Below are 23,273 nucleotides of genomic sequence, written 5' to 3' on the forward strand. Positions count from 1 at the left end.
AGAAACCTGTGGATGCCACCATGGGAGAGTTTTACTAGGGGATTTTGGGAGAAAGCTACTGAAATAGAGTAGTCAAAGGCATTTTCAGATTCTGGAGCTGGTTCCTAAGTATGTTTTAGAGGAGAGAAACAGGGTTTCAATGTTTCCACTTATGCCTTCACTATTTTTGTAAAAATAATGAGAATTTTGGGAAAGAAAATAACGGGGGGGGGGGAGCTACACACACACCGGTTTCCCCTGGGAATGGAGCCCCAAATGGCTTCAATATGTAGAACGGGGAGGGACTCCCTGAAAATGCTCATAGATCTAAGATTATATTCCCTCATTTCCCAATGGCCAGAGCCATAGCATACAAGGAAATAGTTTCAGGGTGTAGCCGTGTTGGTCAGCAGTGAAACAGCTAGGTTGTAGTCCAGTAATGGGTCCCCAAGGTGCTGTCCATAGGGATCATAGCGCCCATCAACACCATTCTTAACCCCCACCAGGTGTTTTAGAAAGTAGGTGGGCTCAGATGTAATTCTTGCCTGGTAGGCTGTCTGAATGGTCCTTGAAGATCTGATGGGCTACACAGATTAAAATGTTGTTTCAATGGCAGCTGCTACCAAAGTGTGTGCTATATTCTCTTTGGCTCCTCCACTTTTCCAGTGTGTTTTAATTACCTCTTTTCTGTCCTCCTCTTGGGCTTTCTTTGGTGTGTGCCCTCCCCCCAACAGCCTTTTTCTGTCTGCCCAGCACCACCCAGTGCTCTAATTCTAAAGGTGCACACAGGCTCAAAAATGTGACTCCTGCAGTTGCATCTTAGGGGCAACAAGATTTTCACGGTATTAGCATTCAAGGGTCAAAGGTGCCTTTTTCGGATAAAAATAGTTAAGAGACAGGAAGTAGAAATACAATGCAAATTACAGGTAATGTAAGTAAACGAAGGTTGGACCATAAGGAAGGCCGAGCGTCAAAGAATTGAGGCTTTTGAACTCTGGTGCTGGAGAAGACTCTTGCGAGTCCCTTGGACCAGTGGTCCGCAACCTTTGTTAGGCTGCGGACCACTGCGCCGGGGTGCGGGGAGAGGGCGACCCGGGGCCCCACGCGGGTGCGGCACCCCCAGCGCAAACGCGCATGCGCGGACTTGCCGTGTGTGCGTGTTTGCGCCCCCGGACGCAAACGCGCATGCGCAGCAAGTCTGCGCATGCGCGTTTGCGCCGCCAGCATGCCGGCGCCCACGGGTCCCTCTCCCCGCCCCTCCAGGTCGCAAGGAAATCGGCCGCCGAAGCAGCCGATTAGCTTGCGGCCCAGCAAGCTTCTCTTCCCGCCCCCTCCCAAAGCAAGAGGCTTGCCAGGCCGCAAGCTGATCGGCCACTTTGGCGGCTGATTTGCTCGCAGCCTGGCAAGCTTCTCGCTGTGGGGGGGGGCGGGAAGAGGGAGCCGCGGCCCAGCGCCAAGGCCGCGGGTTGGGGACCAGTGCCTTGGACTGCAAGGCGAACAAACCGGTCAGTCCGAGAGGAGATCAGCCCTGCCTGCTCCTTAGAAGGCCAGATCCTGAAGATGAAACTCAAATACTTTGGCCACCTCATGAGAAGGAAGAACTCCCTGGAGAAGAGCCTAATGCTGGGAGCGATCGAGGGCAAAAGAAGAAGGGGACGACAGAGAATGAGGTGGCTGGATGGAGTCACTGAAGCATTAGGTGCAAACTTAAATGGACTCCGGGGAATGGTAGAGGACAGGAAGGCCTGGAGGATCATTGTCCATGGGGTCGCGATGGGTCGGACACGACTTCGCAACTAACAACAACAAGTAAACATGACCTTGTAAATTAACAACAAAAAATCGTACTCAAAAATAGCCTGGCAGGGACTGATCATGGTCTAATAGTTGGTTTTTATACCCTGTTTTTCACTATTCAAGGAATCCCAAAGTAGCTTACAAATACCTTTCCTTCCTCTCCCCTCAACAAAGACACTGTGAGGTAGGTGGGGCTAAGAGACCTCTAAAAGAACTGCTATGTAAGAGCCCTAAGAGAACTGTAACTGGTCCAAACTCACCCAGCTGGTTCCATGTGGAGGAGTGGGGAATCAACCCCAGTTTTCCAGATTTGGGGCTGCTGTTCTTAAATGCTACACCACACTGGCTCTAGAAGGAACAGAATGCTTAGAGTGGCCCAGAGTTATAGTGGGGGGCGGGAATCAACCTGATCAAGCCTATGAGAGCTTAACAATTCTGGAAGGGAAGATCCTAGTGGGGGGGGGTTATCAAAGGTTCACAAAAACCCTACCCCTGCTTGTCCCCATGCAGACTGAACTATGGGGTAACTTGAGTCACTCCTGTCATAAGGCAAACACAACAGATTGGTATTTCATCCCCCTTGCTATTTAGGGGAGGGCAGGTGGCAAAACTGGAGCAAGAGGTCAATTCGGCTCCTATGTCCAGAATTAAAGCTTTACTGATATTTGTAGAGTTACTGTTTTGTTTTTAGCAGACAGTGTCATCTGAATTCCTGCAAGCTTCACCCAGGACTCAAAGTTATATCAAGTAGCATATTTATAGAAAAAATGGGGAGAGTGGGTGGCTGATAAGAGCAAAAATGACATGGGCTGTTGATCAAATAGCAAAAGTGATTACTGAAAAATAATGAACAGATTAACATTTATAAACAAACTGTCCCCCCCCCAAAAAAACCCCCATATTTTCAATGAAAGATGATCCATCAAGTTCTTGCTTATACCAGTAGCTTTTTCCTGGCTCTGTTGTCTTAAGTGCAAAGATATAACATCAGCAAAATCTGTCACTGATGGAAACTTTTTCTTGTTTGCTAAAGAATGGCTTGGGTGGCAAAAATTATGTGGATGCTATTGTACAGGGAGTTTGATGGGAACCATTAGGCTAAGATTCAAAAGAAACTGATGGGAGTCAGAAAAACGTGGTTAGATGGTGAAAAATCGAGAATAAATTCAGCAGACCATAAATAGGGAGGAGGGTTTTCTTTTGTTGAAGAAGAAAGGATGACTAAGCCAAATTGGATAAAATTGAAGCCTTGGGATCCTGGGGATGTTTAAATTACATACCTATCATTTTATGTGAATGTCATTTTTGAGTTTTATATTCTTTCATACATTATAATATCCTGAAGACTTGGAATTGATATCTGCATTTCCCCCAGCTAATCAAAACTATTGTACTTTATTTAAAGAAAAAGATTATTATCATAAAAGTTGATTGAGCAACAATAGGTGGTTATGTGCAAATTACAGATAGGTTTTAAAATGTGCACCAGAAGGTGGGATGGCCCCATGGCCTCTTTTGTGCTGCTGAATGATCTCTTGGCATGTGGCACTTAATGTAGCGCTTTATCCCCATAAAATTCTGTTCCATGGGGCAAGAGTCTACTATGTCTTCTCCAAAATAAGCGCCTTTTAGCAAAGATTTTACTTCTTCCTGAAAAGTTTGTTTGGCTCTTAATTTGGAGTCTTGTTTATTACCTCTTCTGTTGTGGGAGTGAATGGAAGTTGTGGGAGTGCATGGGTTAGGTGCTGCTTTTTACTTTATATCCAGCCCAAATCACTGCTAATAGCTTTTATTGTGCACAATCATAATAGCACAGTTACAAAACTAAAGGATAATTCTTAGTGAGTGACTCTGTCTGTCTTCAAAGCAGAAAATAATACCTGAGGCCTTCCATCCTTAACAATAGTTGTTCATTTTCAGTCACTGGAGTCACTGGATGGATGGATGGAGTCACTGGATGAATGGAATATTTTCTTAAGTATTGTATATCCAAGTTAATTTGACTTTTGAATTAATAAAAATACTCTGCGTAAATCAGTAACTTCAAGGGAAGGCAGGACAGGAGGAGGTTGCAAGGCACAGAATGCAGAAGGCTTTGACGTCCCACTCTTCACCAGTGCTTCAGAACTAGCCTATGCTGTGGTAGGACAACTTTTGACAGATGCAGCTCAGAGCAGCTTTCGGGATCCAGGCTTCCCCCCCCTGCAGTTCTCCCACTGGTCACCAGAAGGCGCAAAAGATACACACAACTTTAGTTCCTGCAACTAGCCTTCTAGAATGTTCTTTCTCCAAACTAGCTAACAGAAGCAAAACAGGATGTGGCTCAGAAGCGCCCATGTCAGGATTCTGTTGTTATTGGGCAAGCTTAAAGATGACCTCAGTGGGACGACACTGCAAACAGGGAACTGGTTTGACTGCACTGAACAGGAGGGAGAGAAGAAACTACTGTTGAGAAAGATACAAATGGGTAGCCGTGTTGGTCTGAAGTAGCCCAATAAAATCAGAGTCCAGTAGTACCTTTAAGACCAACAAAGATTTATTCAGGGCATGAGCCTCACGCCCTGAATAAATATTTGTTGGTCTTAAAGGTGCTACTGGACTCTGATTTTATTGTACTGTTGAGAAAGTCCTTGAAGTCTGAGACCACAGCCCCCTGGGAGGAGGCCTAGGCCAATGGCCCAACAGTTGACCCAATAGGGAAACAATATATGAGCCACATTAAAAAGCTGCTGGGCAGCCCCTCCCTTGCACATCATATTAGCCAGAGAGATTTCTGACCTATTTCCGTCAACCTCCTCTGCCTTTGAAAGCAATGTGCTCCTATTATTAGCTTGTGTCTAGTTCAGGACCTGCTATAAATAGAGGGAAACCGCTGCAGGTGAGCTAGCAGGTGAACCTCACAGCCAGAGGAGATAGTGCTTGGGTAGACCTATAAAACATCAGGCCCAGCCTTACCAATCTCCAGGTGGGACCTGGAGATCTGGGATTGCCACTGATCTCTAGACTACATACACCAGTTCCCCTGAAGAAAATGGATGTTCCTGGTGAGATCTCTCTCCTTCTCAAACTTCACCTTCCCACACTCCCCCCACAGATTTCAAGGAATTTCCCAATCTAGAGTTGGCAACCCAACTTAGAACCCATTAAGTCTCTCCCCTCTACAAATCCTTTGCCTAAGCCCCACCCACAAATGACCAAGAACTTACTAGAGTTGACAACTAAACTTACATCGCATTGAAGTCCCTCCCATTTCCAAACCCTGCTATCCCTAGGCCCCACCCCCAGATACCCATGGATTCTCCAACCCAGAGATGGTAAGCCTATCCTCCTTTTACAATATCCTGGATGAATTCCAAATGCCCACCGTATGAGGCCCTGTATCCCACATGCAGTCCAGCGAAACAAATGAGATTCAGACTGTTGGAACCCATTGATAGTCCAAATAAAATAACAAAGCCCTCCTGACCTTTAAGGTGTGCAGTGTGTGTTCCTCTGGGCTACATGGGGAGGGAAGAAATACTGGGAGAACAATACCATGAGAGATGAGAGATATGAAGACTGGAAACCACTTTAGGCGAAAGACTCAACTTGCCCCTTTATTTATTAACTAGGAAACTTCGAACTGTAAGGCAGAAGGAGCAGAACAAATGGAAAGTGCCCAATCTGAGGGCAAACCCTTAAAGTTACAACCTGAACAAGCAATAGATAAAACACAAGCAGCTAACCCAAGGGCAAAACTGGGAGCAGGAGCAGCAGATCCTGCTTGTCACTGGTATGGTTACCCCCACTATCAGACTCTCTTTGGGAATGTGGAGACTGTTTACTCTGCAGTTTTCCTTAGTATTATTTTGGGAGGTTATGGCACCCATTTTCCTGGTGCTGCTTGGGCTGAAACCCAGCAGGCCTCTAGTATGGCTGTTGTGAGAGGAGCCTGTGGAAATTCCTGGGCTTGAAGCGCTGGGGAGGTGGGGCTGTAATGCGTAGAGCCTTTGCAAGGAGTTTATACTTACGGATTTGGTGCAAGATCTCATCCGTCTGAGTGCTAAAGACACCTCTGCCCTCAAAGGGCAATTCTTCCACCTTTGCCCTGATGTCGCTGGGTAGAGGAGTGGCCCGAAGCCAAGCGTGTCTGCGGAGAACCACAGCAGAAGCCATAGACCTGCTGGCTGTGACTGCTAGATGGCGCGCAGCATTGATCTGCTGCTTGCCTATTTTAATGCCCTCAGCTTGGACACGCTTGGCCAGGGACCTCTTATCATCAGGTAAGGTATCAAGGTGTTGTGCGAGGAGTTCCCAAAGGAACATCTGATACCTCCCCATTATTGCATTCAAATTTGCTATACGCAGTGTGAGTGCAGCAGAGGTATAAATCTTCCTGCCTAGAGAATCTAACTTTCTCCCTTCCTTATCTATGGGAAAGATATGGGCTCCAGAACGCCTTGATGGGAAAACCTCAGCCACCATGGAATTGGGCACAGGATTTGTAAAAAGGAACTCACATCCCTCCTGCTTTACTTTATACATCACCTCCAACTTCCTATCAGAGGGAGACACTGAGGCAGGTTTGGCCCAAGCTACTTTAGCAATGTCAAGCAAGCCCTGGGACATTGGGAATGCTACTGGCCTGGATGACACTGGGTAAAGCACTTTGAAGAAAGGATCTGAGGACAGCGGATGCGAGCACACCACATCCAACCCTAAAGACTTCCCCATGCGGATGACTTGTTCTCTACTGAAGTACAAGTCCTCGGTAAGCGAGATGGAGCCGAGGGCCCTGATCACTTTGCTGGGTGAAAGTTCTGTCAGGGCATCGGAGCTAATGTCAGGAACAGGCATGGCCCTCGCTGAATCCGAATCCTCTCCCTCCTGCTTCAACAGGCCCCGCGGTACTAGGGGTTGCGAGGACGACATGGATGGTGATGGGGGATGCTTGGAGCCCCGTCTCGGAACTGGGGCTGGCTGCGCAGACTGGAAATAAGGAGAATGCTGCTCCTGAACCAAATTAGGTGGGCTGTGCGTGGGAGGCAGAGCCATAGAGTAAGGGAGCCACAGGCAACATGGTGGCCCCCAAGGCAACGGAAGCGGTGGAACCGAACTGTTGGAAACCTCGGACATCTTTTTCTTCAGACGTGGGTGAGTTGGTTCCAGAGAGGATGGCTGGACCTCCGTGACCAGATTGTTACTGCAAGATCCCAAGCTAGCGGCTGGAGACAGCGGCGGCGATGACATACAGGGACTGGGTGCCCAAGTAACCGAGGCCTTTGAAGGCACAATATCCTTGGCAGAGGAATCTTTAGGTCTGGCCTTTCCTTCTGTCTTCAGCTTCTTAGATGGTGGTTCCGAAGACCCCCTCCTTGGCCCCGGATCTGACAAGGATCCTGAGGGTGAGGCTGACCCCACTGCAGGGGTCCGGCCCCGAGACTCCTGGCCCTCGGCCCTCTGGAAGGGGGGCTGTGCTTTCTCCAAGGCCTCCAGCGCTCGTCCACAGGACACGCGGGCAGGCCTCTCTTGAGGGAAATGGCGCGAGCCAGCGCGGGCCGCTCCTCTGTGGGACTCCCCCGGGCAAGTGAGACGCCGCTCGTGGTCGCCTGACCGCGCCTCCTTCGCCCCACATTTTTTATAGACAGCCATGGAGAGAAAGAAGAGAAGGGCCTCCCCAAGGAGCGGAGGGAAAACAGGCGAGGCGCTCGAAACGGGAGCCGCGAAGAAAGGAAGGGAAGGAGCCCCCTCCTCCGCCTCTGCCCCGTTGCTGCGGTTGGAGGCGGGAAACGGCGGCTCGGCTTGGAGCGGAGGGGGAGGGCGACTCCGGAGCTTGTGTCCCGAGGGACGCTGATCCTTTTCTACTCCGCAGTTTGCAAAGAGCCGCGAGCCTTACTTTCTCCGGGGCCAGTTTTCGGGGGGGGGGGCTGCCCAGGGGCCGGGGAGTTCTTTTTGGAGCTGCAGCCCAAAGAAAAAGAACTGCAAGCAAACCCCGCGGAACCTTGATTCGAAAACTGTAGTTGGGCTTCCCTGGATTGAAAACTTTGTCCTGGGGTACATTGAAGTTATGTGTGGATGCGGCAAAGGTGCAGGCATTTAAGAAGCTTAGGTGGGCTTTGACCTTAGAGAAAGGTAAATGCAGTGCATCTCCTCGAGGTTTTTGGGTAAGCTTAAAAGGGTAAAGGTAAAGGTATCCCCTGTGCAAGCACCGAGTCATGGCTGACCCTTGGGGTGACGCCCTCTAGCGTTTTCATGGCAGACTCAATAGGGGGTGGTTTGCCAGTGCCTTCCTCAGTCATTACCATTTACCCCCCAGCAAGCTGGGTACTCATTTTACCGACCTCGGAAGGATGGAAGGCTGAGTTGACCTTGAGCCGGCTGCTGGGATCGAACTCCCAGCCTCATGGGCAAAGCTTTCAGACCGCTGCCTTACCACTCTGCACCACAAGAGGCTCTTTGGGTAAGCTTAGAAGCGTCATTTGATCAAAAACTGCAGTTGCCGGTTTGCGACTGGACATATTATGCCAAGTTGAATGCAACCTCACAGTTTGTTTCTGTGCTCAGTTCAAAGGGCTGGGTTTGACCCGTAAAGATAATGTTGAATTAAATCTACTTATTATATGGTGTACACAGTTGTTGTTGTTAGGTGCGAAGTCGTGTCCGACCCATCGCGACCCCATGGACAATGATCCTCCAGGCCTTCCTGTCCTCCACCATTCTCCGGAGTCCATTTAAATTCGCACCCACTGCTTCAGTGACTCCATCCAGCCACCTAATTCTCTGTCATCCCCTTCTTCTTTTGCCCTCGGTCGCTCCCAGCATTAGGCTCTTCTCCAGGGAGTCCTTCCTTCTCATGAGGTGGCCAAAGTATTTGAGTTTCATCTTCAGGATCTGTCCTTCTAAAGAGCAGTCAGGGTTGATCTCCTCTAGGACTGACCGGTTTGTTCGCCTTGCAGTCCAAGGGACTCGCAAGAGTCTTCTCCAGCACCAGAGTTCAAAAGCGTACACAGTAGCTAAATTAAAATCAAAGGGCCTGAATATCAGCCTGCATTAAAAACCAGCACAAGCTTCACATAAGATGTAATACAAAGTGAACTTGTCAAATGCCCAACAAAAGACCATATGTGTTTCCACCTCAAGGGTTTTCCTCAGTGGACAGTAATACAAACTTTATCAAAGAGACATAGAGAAAACACTATAAATCAATCGTGACCAGGTGTTGCTATTTCATATATTGTGTGTTATGCTGTAATTTGTTAAAGCAGGCCATGGATCTCTTCTCACACATCACACAAATTGTGAGACAGGAATTGATCTATAGTGTTTTCTGTATGTGTGTCTTTGGTAAAGTTTGTGTTACTGACCACTGAGGAAGGCTCTTGAGGCTGAAATGCATATGGTCTTAGATTGGTCATTTGATAAGTTTATCAATTTTGTATGTGAAATTAATACAGCTTGTGTGAAGCTTGTTTTGACTTTTAATTCAGCCTGATATTCTGGCCCTTCATTTTCAACTTTGCTAATCGCCAAGGGTCAGACATGACTGAACAGATAACATCATCATCACTGAACACCATATAATATTTGCCGGCATATAAGACGACTGGGCGTATAAGACAACCCCCCAACATTTCCACTCAAAATATAGAGTTTGTTACATTACATTACAGAACCTGTCATTGTCATCATTGTACGGCCGCAGCACAACTACAGCGCCTCCGGCCCGCCCCCGCATCTCCCTGTGACCGGTACTAGTGCGCATATACGAGCTCTGCGTAGACAAGGGATGGGCTGGAGCGCCGCTGCTTCCCCCCGAGCAGAACGGGCCGGTCAGGCTGAAAAGGCTGGCACCCCTGTCTCACTGCTGATGCTCGCCACAGCCACACTGATGACCCGCCGCGGCCGCGCTGGATACCGCACGATACTGGATGATATGTAGAATGAGGTGGGTGGGCATCGGGAGGCCACTATGGGCACCGGGCGGGCATCAGGTGGCCACTATGGGCAGCTATGTCTATCCTAACTGAAGTGCACCCGACGTATAGGACAACCCCCCCACTTGGAGGCATGTTTTTCACGGGGAAAAAGTAGTCTTATATGCCAGCAAATACAGTCATTCAATATAATTTTATTTGATATAGGTTGACTCTTGCAGTGTTATTGGTGTATTTTGTGTTAAGTTTCTCCTTCATTTTCCGCTAACCCTTAAAGCCCTAAATGATTTATAGCCCAGATCCCTCCTCAGATATCAAACTACCTGCTTGAATAAGCTGGAAAGATCCCATGTTCTGCCTCTTTCAGGAGTTTGGCATCTGGGCACACTGGCAAGACCTTTTTGATGATGATAATAGAGATTACACAATTCTCTTGGAATTTTTGTGTTCATCCTTTTCAATAACAGTCCTTTCCCCCGCAGGACTGCCATGATAATAAATAAATAAAATAATAATTTCTGGTTTATTTTGGCTTTTATGTGCTGGCTCTTGATTTTCTTTCTGTTTTGAGGGAAGCTAACTTATAACTATTAATAATGTGCTTGTTATATTTTTATTTGGAACTCCCACGCAAGTTTTTCTTAAAGTTGGAAAGTTTTTCCTAAAGGTGGAACCGAGTCCCTTACAGCAGAGAACAGTTTACAAATTTAAATAAATAAAGCAAGCAAGCATGTATTTTAAAAGAAAACAAATGCAGGGATCTTTCATGCAGGTTTTCCCACTGTTTGTGTGTCAAATTGCAGTAGCTTTCCTCCTAGCTTCCTTACCTTGTTTTCCATTTGTTGTCTTTCACAGAATCATAGAATTGGAAAGAGCCATACAGGCCATCTAGTCCCACCCCCTTGTTCAATGCAGGATCAGTTTACAGCATCTGTGTTAAGTATCTGTCCAGCCGCTGCTTGAAGCCTGCCAGTGAGGGGGAGCTCCTTAGGCAGCTGATTCCATTGCTATATTACTCTGACTGTGAAAATGTTTTTCCTGATATCTGATTTATATATATTTATTAATACTTTAGACCCCACTCCTGGAGTCGCCATAACATTAAAACAACACATGAAATAGCCCAGCACTATCATTATCCAGGATTAAAATACAATATGCATCACAATTACTTGCATCTGAGATCTTTGGACAACATGAGACGTCAAGGTTTCCAGGAGAGACCCTCAGTGGCATTTGTCACTATCCTGGCCTCAGCCAAAAACCTGGCAGAAGAGCTCCATCTTACAGGCCCTGACAGAACTGAGCCAGTTCCATCAGGGCCCATAGCTCCCCCCAGAGCTCATTCCACCAGGTAGGCGCCAGGACCAAAAAGGCCCTGACTCTGTTTGAGACCAGGCAGACTTATCTCAGGCTGGGGACAACCAACCTATTGGTATTCAAAGAGCGGAGAGCTATCCGGAGGGCGGGGCATAAGCAAATAGGTAGATACGCTGGATCCAGACCGAATATGGCCTTAGGTGAGATGGAGCCGAGCTCAAAACCAATACCTTGAACTGCATTTGGAATTGAACCGATGGCCAATGCAGCTGCCTCAGCACTGGCTGAATGTGGGCTTTCCAAGGTGTTCCAGTGAGAACATTTTAAACCACTTGCAGTTTCAGGGCTAGGGACAGGGATAGGCCCGCATAGAGCGAGTTGTGGAAGTCTAATCTGATGATGGCTGTTGCATGGATCACTGTGGCCAGATGGGCACTAGTAGCTTTCTTTGCCTGGCGAAGATGCAAGAATGCCGACTGGGCTACTCTGGTGATTTGTGCTCCCATAGAAAAGGGAGTGTTGAAGATCACTCCCAGATTCCTGACAGACTGTGCCACCTGAATGGTATCCATGGTCCCGTATTTTATTAGCAATAACAATAGCAGATCTGTAAAGATCTCCATTGAGTTTTTGGAGAGCAAAATGTCCTCACACCATGGAACTGTTTAGAATGCCAGCTGAGTCTGCATCCAATCACAGGCCTTCTAACTACTTTATTAACTCCAGCTTGGTCACCCATAGCTCAGCATGTGTTTGTGTTTCCTTTAGAATATTTATATATACCTTTCTCCTGACAATCAAGACTCAAGTCAGGTGACATGAATAAATGCAACATAAAAATAATTAAAATTATTAAAGTAATCAATTAAATAAGAGAAGAAGAAGAGCTTGTTCTTATATGCCCTTTCCTCTCCCCACAACAGACACCCTGTGAGGCGGGTGAGGCTGAGAGAGCCCTGATATCACTGCTCGGTCAGAACAGTTTTATCAGTGCCGTGGCGAGCCCAAGGTCACCCAGCTGGCTGCATGTTGAGGAGCACAGAATCAAACCCGGCTTGCCAGATTAGAAGTCTGCACTCCTAACCACTACACCAAACTGGACCACAGTGATCCATGCAACGGTCACCTCTAGACTGGACTTCTGCAACTCACTCTACACAAGCCTACCCTTATCCTTGACCCAGAAACTGCAACTGGTTCAGATCGCTGCAGCCAGGATTATTACCAATACACCATGGAGATCCCTCATCCAACCTATACTTCAACAACTCAGCTGGTTCCCAATTGAATTCCAGATCAGGCGTAAGGTTTTGGTTCTTACCTTTAAGGCCATACATATGCAGTCTGGGCCCAGTACCTGAGACCCCGTCTCTCTGCCTACATCCCCAAAAGAGTATTATGCACCACCACTGCCAACTGGCTGCTGATCCCTGGCCCCAAAGAAGCATGTCAGTCCTCAAGAAGGGCCAGATCTTTTTCTGTCCTGCCCCCCATCTGGTGGAACGAGCTCCCTGAAGACATCAGGGCCCTGTCTCAACTCTCACAATTTAGCAGGGCCTGCAAAAGGGAGACATTTGCCTGAGACCGACCAAACCCAATAACATCCACAGGTCCCTCCTCAGACATCCCCTCCATGGCCTGAACCAGCCTGACCTCTCTGGGGGCCTTATCTAAGTTGCCCCTGTTATATTATTGATCAAGAGCATATAAATTGTGTTGATCTAGAACCACTGTTGTATTGTTATTGTTACTTTGGACTATATGATTAAGTCATTCCATGTATCACCCCACAACATTATATGTAAACAGCCCTGAGCCATATGTGAGGGCAGTATAAAAATCTAATAAATAAATTTTTAAAAATTAAGTCCATAATTACTACATAGAGGTTGGAGATAGCTAACCACCTCTGAATGTATTTTTTCCCTTTGGAAACCTGAACGGGTCAGTTTAAGTATGCTGCTACTTAAAGGCACTTTCCCCCTTTAATCTTGATATGCCTTCTACTGCTTGTTCTGTTGTTGGCTGAAAGCTGACGTTTCTCTAGTGAGCTACTGGGGCTACCAGGAATAATTTTTAGGCAAGGAACCCATTTCACGTTCCCTGATTGCTTCTACTGTTTCTGTATCCTTTTTACCTGGGAAAAGACCTCACTCCTCTCCCACCTTACACACTCTTAACACTGCCTTTCAAAGGAAGCCCTGATTGTTGCTTTTTATCTAAAAAGCAGGTTAAGGAATCCTCTCTTTTTATTGGAGGGGATGTTTCAGTTTGCATTTTTGCCCCCAGTCAAGATACCTCCACTAAGCTGTCTTCATAGTTCTCTCTCCCAAACCTCTAATGCAGAGGTGGCCAGACTGTGGCCCTTTACATCTGTGGCCCATGGACATCTGGAGAGCCAGTTTGGTCACCTCTGCTATAATGTATGGGTGGGAGAGGTAAGTGAACAGTAGTGTGTAATATGTACTTTGTTCCTGCTACAAAGAAAGGAATAGATTGTCAGTGCTCACTTTAAAAATGACCATTGAAATTATAATTTTCTTCATAATTGGGGTTTTTATAGGAATTTTATTGTGTTTTAACTGTTTATGTTGTAAACCGTCCTGAGACCTATTTGAAGAAGGGTGGTCTAAAAATTAAATAATAATAATAATAATAGTAGTAGGCCCCAAACTGGACTGATTTAAAAGGAAGGATTTTCATTTCTGAACAAGTCTCAGCCCCAACCTGCACTCAGAAATATTAGTTTGGTGCTTTCCCTCATAGCAAAAAGGCAGTCTTTATCAAGTACCTCCACTTGAGCAGGGAACTTCAGTCCAGGGTTGGTACTCATGGGAGTTATGGAACCACACTCCTTGCATTACAAGCCCCCAGATGAGCTGCCATGCAGGAGGAGGGGCTGTGAGGGCGCTCCTGCTCCTAATGTGCATTCCATTAAAACTACATTGTTAGCCCCCTGCTGCTCTGTACACACATGCTGGTAGAAGCCAGGACAGGCCAGTTACTCAAACACTGGAGAATTAATTTTCAGGTCATATTTTCAGCAAAATGGGGTTAAAATTGCCATCGTCACTTAAAAAAAATACAATCTTTTTTTGTGCCTGTGGTAATAAAAGTTATTTTATTTATTTCCTTCTCCCATTGCCTTTCATTCTTCTCTCCCATATATTCTCGTAACAGCAGTGTCAGGTAGATTGCTCCGCTGCAGCCTCCTGGGACTCCAAGCCGATCTTGTTGAAGTAGTTGAGGAGCACTTCAGACTGCTCCTCGGAGGCTGCCTCTGCCCCATCTCTCATTCTTCTGCCAGGGAGCGCCCAGTCAAGCAGCACCCATCCCTCCATGCAGATACTGTTGCTGCTGGGACTGGCTTCCCAGCATCCATTGGCTGTGCAGGAGTATTCCAGAGCTGCTTATGACAGATAAGGTTTAATTTATAAGGGGCTTTTGTTTGGAGGGGGGTAGCAGTTTGAACTTATCCCTCATTCAGCTGACTGAGAGCAGGGCTCAAAGTCACCTAGCCAAGCAGTAGGGCAATCCAACTGGAAGGTCAGGCACAGGTTGCTTGATAGGCAATTCTGCAAAGAACTGCATGAGAAAGCCCTACCTGAGCAATTAGTGGTGTGATCTAACCACTTTGGATGTTTTTGGCCCCACTGAAGGAGAATGCAAATGTCTCCAAAGGGACACATTTATATCCCTCCTGTTTTGAGATTGGCTTCTGGTATCGCTAAACATTAGAAATATATCACAAGGCACACGTTACTACTGAAGCCCCCTATAATGATTTTGCTTTATCTTGACTTCCTCCCACCTCTCTAAAGGTTCATGTTGAAATCCTCTCATAGGCCTTACACAAACTGTTCTTTCCCAATTCCTATCACAGCCCAAATTGATGATAGTCCTGGTTCCCAAACCTGGTTCACGTTCCCTGCAGGCAGAGGTCAGCTGCAGTGAACTAATGCTTAATGCACACAGGTTAGATTTAGCACAGGGAAACACTTTCCCTATTCACCATTTTCCTCCAAGAACTGCACCAGGCAGCCCCTTGCCTTGTTGCATGTCTTTACCTACACAAGATGCCCCTAGGCAGTTTTGGGAAAGGTAAATAACAAGAAGCCTTTCCTCCTCCCCTGCCATAGTCTATAGAGCTTTGAAAAACAATTCAGATAGCTGCCTTCTGGCTTTGCAGAATGCAAGTTGAGCCTCGAATCTCCTGAACTGGTGGGCTAAAAATCCCTAATGCATAGTGTACTCTGCATCTCTTTTAACTGTAACCAAGAGGCTCCTGGGGGATAGCAGTATCTTACGTCCTCTCCCAAAGCCGCCTCCTGACTTTGGCAGTGATGGAGTGGGGGCAAGGAAAGTGCAGGGGAAATTGCATTGTGGTTGCTTCAGTGCCATTCCAAATGTACTCACAGCGGCAATGAAATTAAAGCTGCAGAGTACTGCTGCCATGCAAAAAAGGCTTACCAATTACAGCAGCAGTTCTTCCATAGTTCTGTGGTGGATCCAGGGCAATACTCCCCCCTCCCCAATCTCACTTATCAAGCCTCAGCACAGAAAATGGATTGTCACTGACAGTTCATTCTTATCAGTGAAGTAGCTTTATCATTTCTCTTGGAGGTCTCTCCCTCACTTCTCTTTGTTCTTCCGCTGAACATAGTGGCAGAATCTTTTACAATTATGTACTAGCTCTCCCTTAAATCAGGAATTTTCTATTTACACTGAATTCCTATTTTACTGTTGTGACATGAATGTCTTCAGATTTCCCTGCACAACATTAGCATATAGAATTTGTTTGCTTTATTTGGCTATACCACAAGAATAGTGCAAATGAATGCTATAGTGGCAAATTCCTATGTGATCCAGCTGGAACTTTGAAATGTGTTCATTGTACTTCTGTCTTTGTCTAGACCAGTGATTCTCAACCTGGGGGAAAGGGATCGCGGCAGGGCAAGTAGCTTGGGAGGCTGCCATCCACACAACAGCCTTGCAGGGTAGACATTCATCTGTCTGGAGCAGCGGAAAAGAGTGAGATCGGCACGGTGGGACAAGAGGCAGAACTGAACTGAGAAACCCCGGGGAAAAACCAATTACATGCAATCATGAAAAATGGATCTTCATGCCATTGGTCAGTTTTGGTTTAATTTCTGTGAAAGAACACTTGCATAATTTTATGGTTGGGGGTCACAACATGAGGAACTCTATTAAAGGGCATTAGGAAGGTTGAGAACAACTGGTCTAGACTGAAACATGTACGGCTTACTCGCTAGCTTTGAATGAGGATTGCAGCTCATGGAGCTGTTTGCTCACTGGCATTCTCTAAAAATCAGCACCCTCTCAAAGAGCTAGAATTGAGTATTCATCCAACAGTATTTAATCAGATTATGCAACATACCAAGTGCATTATCAGAAAGCAAGGACACTGTAGGGACTTGAACCCCATCCTGGAAACCAGGAGTGCCAACCACCAGCATCTTTTGCTTTTTTTTAGTAATGCAACAAGGTGAAAAGCAAAACCTGAGAAAACAGATTGTTCTCTCAGGAAAAGAAAAACCTTAGAAGAGATACGAAGAAGTCTGCTTCACAAGCTTCCACTTCTGACCACTTAAAATGACCTGAAAAAGTCTTAGCACATAGTTGCAACAACCCTTCCCACAGCCGCCTATGCTAAACTCAGCTGACACCTGCGATAATGCAAGACAGCTCCCTAACAGATACCCACCCAGATGTCCCTCAACACACACACACACAAATGATATAGCATTAGATGTAGTTATGGATCTTAGCCTGTCATACCTATAATAATTTTTATCAGTGTTTATAAACTCAGTTTTGATTGATCATTTAATTAGTTTCCTTCAAATATGAAGTTTAAATTCCAAGTTAACAGGTACAGGCAAGATAAATTGTCCACTAGATATATTTTTAAAGTCCATATATTTTAATATTTTACCTTGAGAACAGCAGCACTGGACAGGAGCCAAGCTTTAGCAAGGAGTCAACGCTGTGTGGTGTCTGAGCTAGGAACTTAACGGCTGTTTCTGAAAAATTCTTAGGAAAAACTGGTTGTGGCATAATCCCTGCCCTCCTCCCCTTTGTGCACTTCTCAGTGACACGATGTAGACCATGATCTATGAGTTAATACTATCATGGCCACATATTTTGCTGCCCGCTACAGTTACTGTGATGGGCAGCTTTGAGGCATATGCCTTTTCTAAGGATATATAAAGCCATGGTTTACATGAAGCTTTATAGCTGTGACATCAGCTTTACTGTCACTTGGACTTGTCACAAGATATATGAGGCCAACAGCACAAAAGCTGGGCCTTTGCATGAGGAAACCTGCAATGTCTTAAAACAAAACAGGTCTCAACCCATCCTCCCAACGCATCTCAAGGTTTATTACATTTGTATTTCAAGATGTATCATTGAATTGCAATTTCAGCATGAAGCTGGGCATAATACTTAGGAGGACACTGAATAAAGTCTGCTTTTAAATTGTAAAAAAATTTAATTGACTTATGCTTTGCATAAACAGAAAAAGATTATTCACCTGTTTTTTTTTTGTCCACTGAAGTGTGAGCTTTTGTTTCTGGCCCGTTCCTTCTACTGGTCTGTGAAAAGCAATCTCAACACACTAGGTTGTCCCCAAGACCCCAGCAACCCCACAAAAAGTTGGTTACATTTGTTTTTTAAAAAGCTATTCTTACTGATGTGACTTCTTTCCTCATCATGAAGACCTGGCTTATTTGGGTGTTGTGTCTCCTTGAACAGGACTGTTAAGAAACCAGAAGAAACCCATACATTGCACCAAGAACTGTCATTGGCTGGTAGACTGTAATATTCACTTGCCAGTTAAGTTTCTTGAAGCTTTGTTGCTTTGGAAGTTTATATTTCTTGTCACTGATCTCCTAAGATGCATCTGGAAGAGACTAAAGGCTTCAGTACTCCCTTCCCTCCCCCAGTGCCAAAGAAAAACAAAAAGGCATGTTACCTAAAGATGTACAGTCAAATACAAGTGCCTCTCAGTCAACAATGCTGTTTAAACTGCAGGCTTTTTACTCAACACGTAAAGAACTTCTCTCAAACCACAGGCATTTGTCACTCAGCAGGATTTTCTCTTCAACAATCACTACTCCACACTTAAAACGGCAAGCCGATTCATACGCTCTACACAAGCAGATCAAGCACACTGCTTATTACTTGCCAACTCAATAGATCTGCTTCAGACACGGTAATCTCTGTGAAGTCTGTAAAAAAAGAAAAGCTAGAACAGAGTAAGCCCCACCCCCACCCCAGTGTGTAAAAATTCATAACTGTGGATAACTATAAATGAATTCCTCACTGCAAGGGCATCACATGACACACACACGGAGTGTGACAACGGGAAAGTCAATCATGAACTTCAAATGATGGGTTAGGGTCTACACATTATGAGCTGAAGCTTCTGAAAAAAGCACTCAAGAGTTGCCCTGTTTTGCCACCCCCTCAGAACTGCCATGATGTTAACTGGATAGATGGTATTACTAGCTGTACAGGAAATGGATGCAAGCATATTTAAATAGCATGCAAAATTTCTATACATGGACTTAGTGTTATTTTAGTTTTAACTACACAAAAACATGCCCAGGTGCTAATTTTGTACTTATATTTTTGCCCGGTTAAAATTAGAGCTGAAACTCCAGGGGAAAAAAGAGCTTTTTTAGCTTTAAGTTACTCACTACTTTACTTACCCCAAACTGACAAGTATTTTCCCCACTGGTCTAGTTTAACTCATTTTAGATACCGTCTCTTGTTCAGAATGTTTTCCTTAGTTCCTTAGTTGGCCTCTACTGCCAAGTCCCTGTGTCTACAGTTTGTCTCAATGGTGAGGGAAAGGAGGAAAAGCATTTTGCATAGACTTTCCTGCCTGATTTAGAGAATCAGTCTTCCACTCAGTTTCTGCTCTTGTCCAACAAAGACCAGGTGTTCACGGAGAAAGAGTCTGAAAGATCAAGAAGAATTCCCCCCTTCCATAGGCCCCACATCTATGCACATGCAACTATTAAAAGACAGCACATTTTATTTAAAATGAAGACAGCACTTTCTATTCTTAGAAATCATAAGTAATTTTATTAATGTAATGTGAAGTTTAACTCGTTTGGGTTTTTTCCCCAAGTTCTTGAATGTTGTAACAATTTTTTTTACTTTGTTTACAAACTCTCAGAGAGAGTATAACATTTAAGGTAGCCTCCAAGTAGAGGATATGCACTGTCTGGCATCTTTGTTAGTGCTACTTGTAGGGGTTCACACACATCAAGTGGACAAAGCAATTGAGCCCTTAGCATTAAGTTGTTTTAGGAGTTAACCATGAAGTCGACTGGGGGCCAGAGACAACCCCAGTAGAATCTTATTAGCAACCCAAAAGTCAGTGCCAAGATGTCCTACACTTTTAGTATTTAGTAAACCCACCCTTGAACAAGTTTTAAAACCCACCTTTTCCTGACATGCAGTACTAGGAGAATTAATAGAACTTATCTGTAACAGACGCATGCTCATTTAAATGGCTCCCAGATGGAATGAAGAAAGATTTTCTCTCCTTAGGAGTGCTGACCACCTGTCTGAGGTAAACAATGAACACAGCACAAGCCGCCTCTCCTCTCACATCCAACAGACTGTCCATCCAACACTAGAGTGCTTTGCATTATTTTTTCCTTTCAAATTCCATTAAGATTTATGAATATTTTGGTAGGAAGCGCATTTGTTGTTTTCCCCTTGAGGTTTCCTTTTCAATTTAAACACAATATTGCAGACACGGAATTTTTCACTGCTTGATCCTCATTTCATAGAACTTTCAAAATTTCACAGAAAATTATGGTATTTCATAATCAATCCATATACTTCAAATTTGCCTGTTTCACTGCTCATTCTTTTTGTGGATTTTTCCCCTGTTTGTAGATACTGGACTTTCACTTGTTAACATCTGAGATCTTTTCCATCGATTAAGGAGTATTAGAATTTTTCTGCCTTTACTTATCATTCACCAAGAAGCTGCTCCCTCTGCTTAGATGCCATGCTTTTCCCAGGTTCCTTGAGGCTAGATTTCTTAATGCAGATCTGAAAAAGGTCTATAGACAAAGAGTTGTTCCCCACACCACGCCCCCCCACCAGACACAAGACAAAGACACAGTCAAGCCAAAGCATTACATGGAGATTTCTCACTTTTAATTATGAATATTATACTCTGCTTACATTAACTATTTACGTCTGTTGTCATTAATATCCCCCCCTCAATGTTACATGATCAGAATCATTCATACAAAATACGCATGTAATTCCTGGACCCAAAGACTCATTTACAATTAAGCAAAAGCAGAATCTTACTTGGAAAATTACACAAGCTACCATCAGGATTCACACCAGGATCATTTAGACCTTCTTTCTCCCTGAAGTCTCTACAGTAGCATTATTTTAAGTACCTGGAAGAATGCCAAAAAGAAGAGAGCCACAAGCCACTGTATCTAAGTTCTGAAGATTTCAACCCCAAGCCCAAATCAACCATTAGCAAATCACAACAGTCCCCCTAGCCACAGTATCTGCAGTTTTGCTTGAAATCCATTACCAATTGTTGTACCAAAGCTTCCTTTACTCCTCATACCAATTATTTATGCCCCCAAATACACAGCATTCAGCTGGACGGGACTTCCAAATAGCTATTTGCAGTTAACTGTAATTTCTTCTGAATATTTTCCATTAAGATTGCCAAGAATAACTTGCCGGGCTAGAAGCTCAATATTCTTTTTTTTCCAGTCTTAAAGTAATGGTATTCTAGGAAGAGAGTCTGAAAACAGAGTTATCCTGCCCCTCCCACCCCCACATGATCTGTTAAAAGCATGATGCCCTCTCCCACATCACATAACACAAGTTATCTGGTTGTTTTTTTTGTTAAGAAACAACTTAACTTTCAAGTCCCCAGCTGTTCGACCACGACACCTCAACACACTTTCCAACTTTAGGAACTGTCCTTTCTTCCAAGGAAAAGTAACTCCAACCTCTGGGAACTTGCCACTGCAGGAACACACTTCTAAACCAAGCCACTAGGGGCCGCTACAGTATCTGCAGAGAGTCTAGAAAAAAAAGGCTAGGTTTATCCCCTTACCCTCCCCTTCCAGTGAACACTAGCATTATTTTTTGTATACTTAACGCTTGAAGAGAAATGTGCAGTTCTAGAGACCCGTCACGATGGACTCGAGCAATAGCTCTCCTGCTTTTCCACTATAGGGGCCAGAAAAGTCACCTTTCTAATCACTGCCATCAGCAAGTCCTCAATATGCTCTTTTCTTTTTTATACACTGGAACTCCTCTGGCTCTACACATATGTACCTGAGGGGACAAAAACTCAACAACATTTTGCTGCCCACCCTCCCCGCAAAGTAATAGAAACTAGAAAATATACTGTCACCCTTTGCAGATGGTTTTGGCGCTACCTGCTGTGTCCTTTGTTCACCATGCTCTTGACTCGCCCATTCTCGGGGAAGTTACAGCCACAGATGCTAGCTACCACGACAAAGGAACGTTTCTAACCTCAGGAAGACGGTACACACAGGCCAGGCCTCCGCAGACTGCCCATTAGGCTCCCAGCAAGACGCAACGAATAAATATGCCTGCAAAGAAAGACACCTACAACACAACTCCCCTCCCCATAATACAAACCCATATAACAAGACTTCCTAGGATGACCGTCGAAAGCTTTCGGTAGAAATGCATTATCAACTACAGAGCCTCTTCCATTCTTCGCTCATTTTCCCCCTTCTTGCTTCCCCCCAGAAGGCTTCTTGAGCTACAGGCTTCTAATCTAAGATTCTTCCCATTCTCTTCCTCGGCATCTTGTTTTCATGACCCATTCCTCCTTCAAATTTCACCGATTTGCACTGGCTCATCACATGCCTGGCTTCCTATTGTTGCAGAGCACGATTTCAATGACGCCTTCTGTAGCCCGCTGTTAAATGGCTTATTCTAGTTCTTAGTTATGTGCATATTATGAAAATTCTTCCCACTGCACCAAACAAATCATGAGAAATCTCACAAAGTCCTTAAGCCAAAATTACCGCACTGGCCACAAGCAATCTTGGTTTGTTTTCTCAGCAAAGCCCAAGCTAAGCTACAAATGATCTTTTTCAATTTTGCATTGTCCTTTCTTCCCTCCTCTGCTCTTCCCATATGTTGCAGTTGAGTGCTGTTTGTTCCTTCCCCCCCTTTCTCTTCCTGGGTTGTCTTCTAAGTTGTCATCTAATCTTTTCTCTTCTAAGTCATTCCTCTCTTGAAGTCTTCCCAATCTTGGTTTTCTAGCTTCAGTAATTAATTTTAAAAATATCTATATATTTTTTTAAAAGACTTGTTTTTCTCTTCATTTTCTATGTTATTCCTCTCTTGAAGTCTTCCCGACCTTTTTTTCTAGCTTCAATTTTTCTAACTTCAGTATTTTTTAAAATCACATCTCTACTTTTTAAAGAAAAGCCTTGTTTTTCTCTTCATTTTCTATGTTATTCCTCTCTTGAAGTCTTCATAATTTTTTTTTAGCTTGAGTTTTTCTAACTTCGGTGTGTTTTTAAAACACATCTCTAGCAGATTTTTAAAAACAGCTTTCATTTTTTCATTTTCACTCTGCTTGAAGCAGACTTCAGAAACATCTAAATTTTTCATTTTTTCATCCAAAACTAGTCTTCAACTAGTTTAAAGCATGAATGCAGCTTAAAGAGTAATCATGCTACTTTCATCTTCATTTAATCTTCCTTTTTTTCTATCTTCAATAATTTTTCTTAGTTTCTTTTAAAATCTTCAATACTGTTAATTTTCAATTTAAGTTCTTTTAGGGACTTTAAAGAAATCCAAGGGTAAACAATTTACCCTTCTCTAAATTCTACGCTGTCTTCAGTCTTCTATTTTCTTCAAAACTGCCTTTTAATACACTTTCTTCCATTTTGTTTTAAAAGATCCCTAGTTAGATGCATCTTTTTAGTTTAAAACTATAAAGAATATTTTAGTAGAGTAAAATCCTTTGTCTTACTTTATAAAAATATTAGCTATAGTTTACAAATGAATACTAAACTGTCCCTTCGCTTTTAAATTTATCTCCCCCCTGTCTTCTGCCACCCTTCCTCTCTGCCTGGCTCTCTCCCTACAGCTCTCACAAGAGAGGGGTGGCGACAAGTATTTATACCCAGGGTTGTGTCACTCAATGGCATGTAAATGATCCTTCCGCTGCTCTCTGAAAAATCTGTT

At 44.5% G+C, this 23,273-nt stretch overlaps 1 long non-coding RNA gene across 1 annotated transcript; it reads right to left on the minus strand.

Annotated features, from left to right (window-relative positions):
• Nucleotides 1–14,115: 14,115 nt before the first annotated feature.
• Nucleotides 14,116–23,185, minus strand: LOC143832742 (uncharacterized). Its single transcript, XR_013229389.1, has 2 exons — nucleotides 16,966–23,185; nucleotides 14,116–14,415 (listed from the first exon to the last, which is right to left on the minus strand). It is a non-coding gene; the product is annotated as an uncharacterized LOC143832742 (long non-coding RNA).
• Between the last annotated feature and the right edge of the window lie 88 nt (nucleotides 23,186–23,273).

The sequence above is a fragment of the Paroedura picta genome, chromosome 1 (assembly GCF_049243985.1).
Source record: "Paroedura picta isolate Pp20150507F chromosome 1, Ppicta_v3.0, whole genome shotgun sequence".
Classification (NCBI taxonomy): Eukaryota; Metazoa; Chordata; class Lepidosauria; order Squamata; family Gekkonidae; genus Paroedura; species Paroedura picta.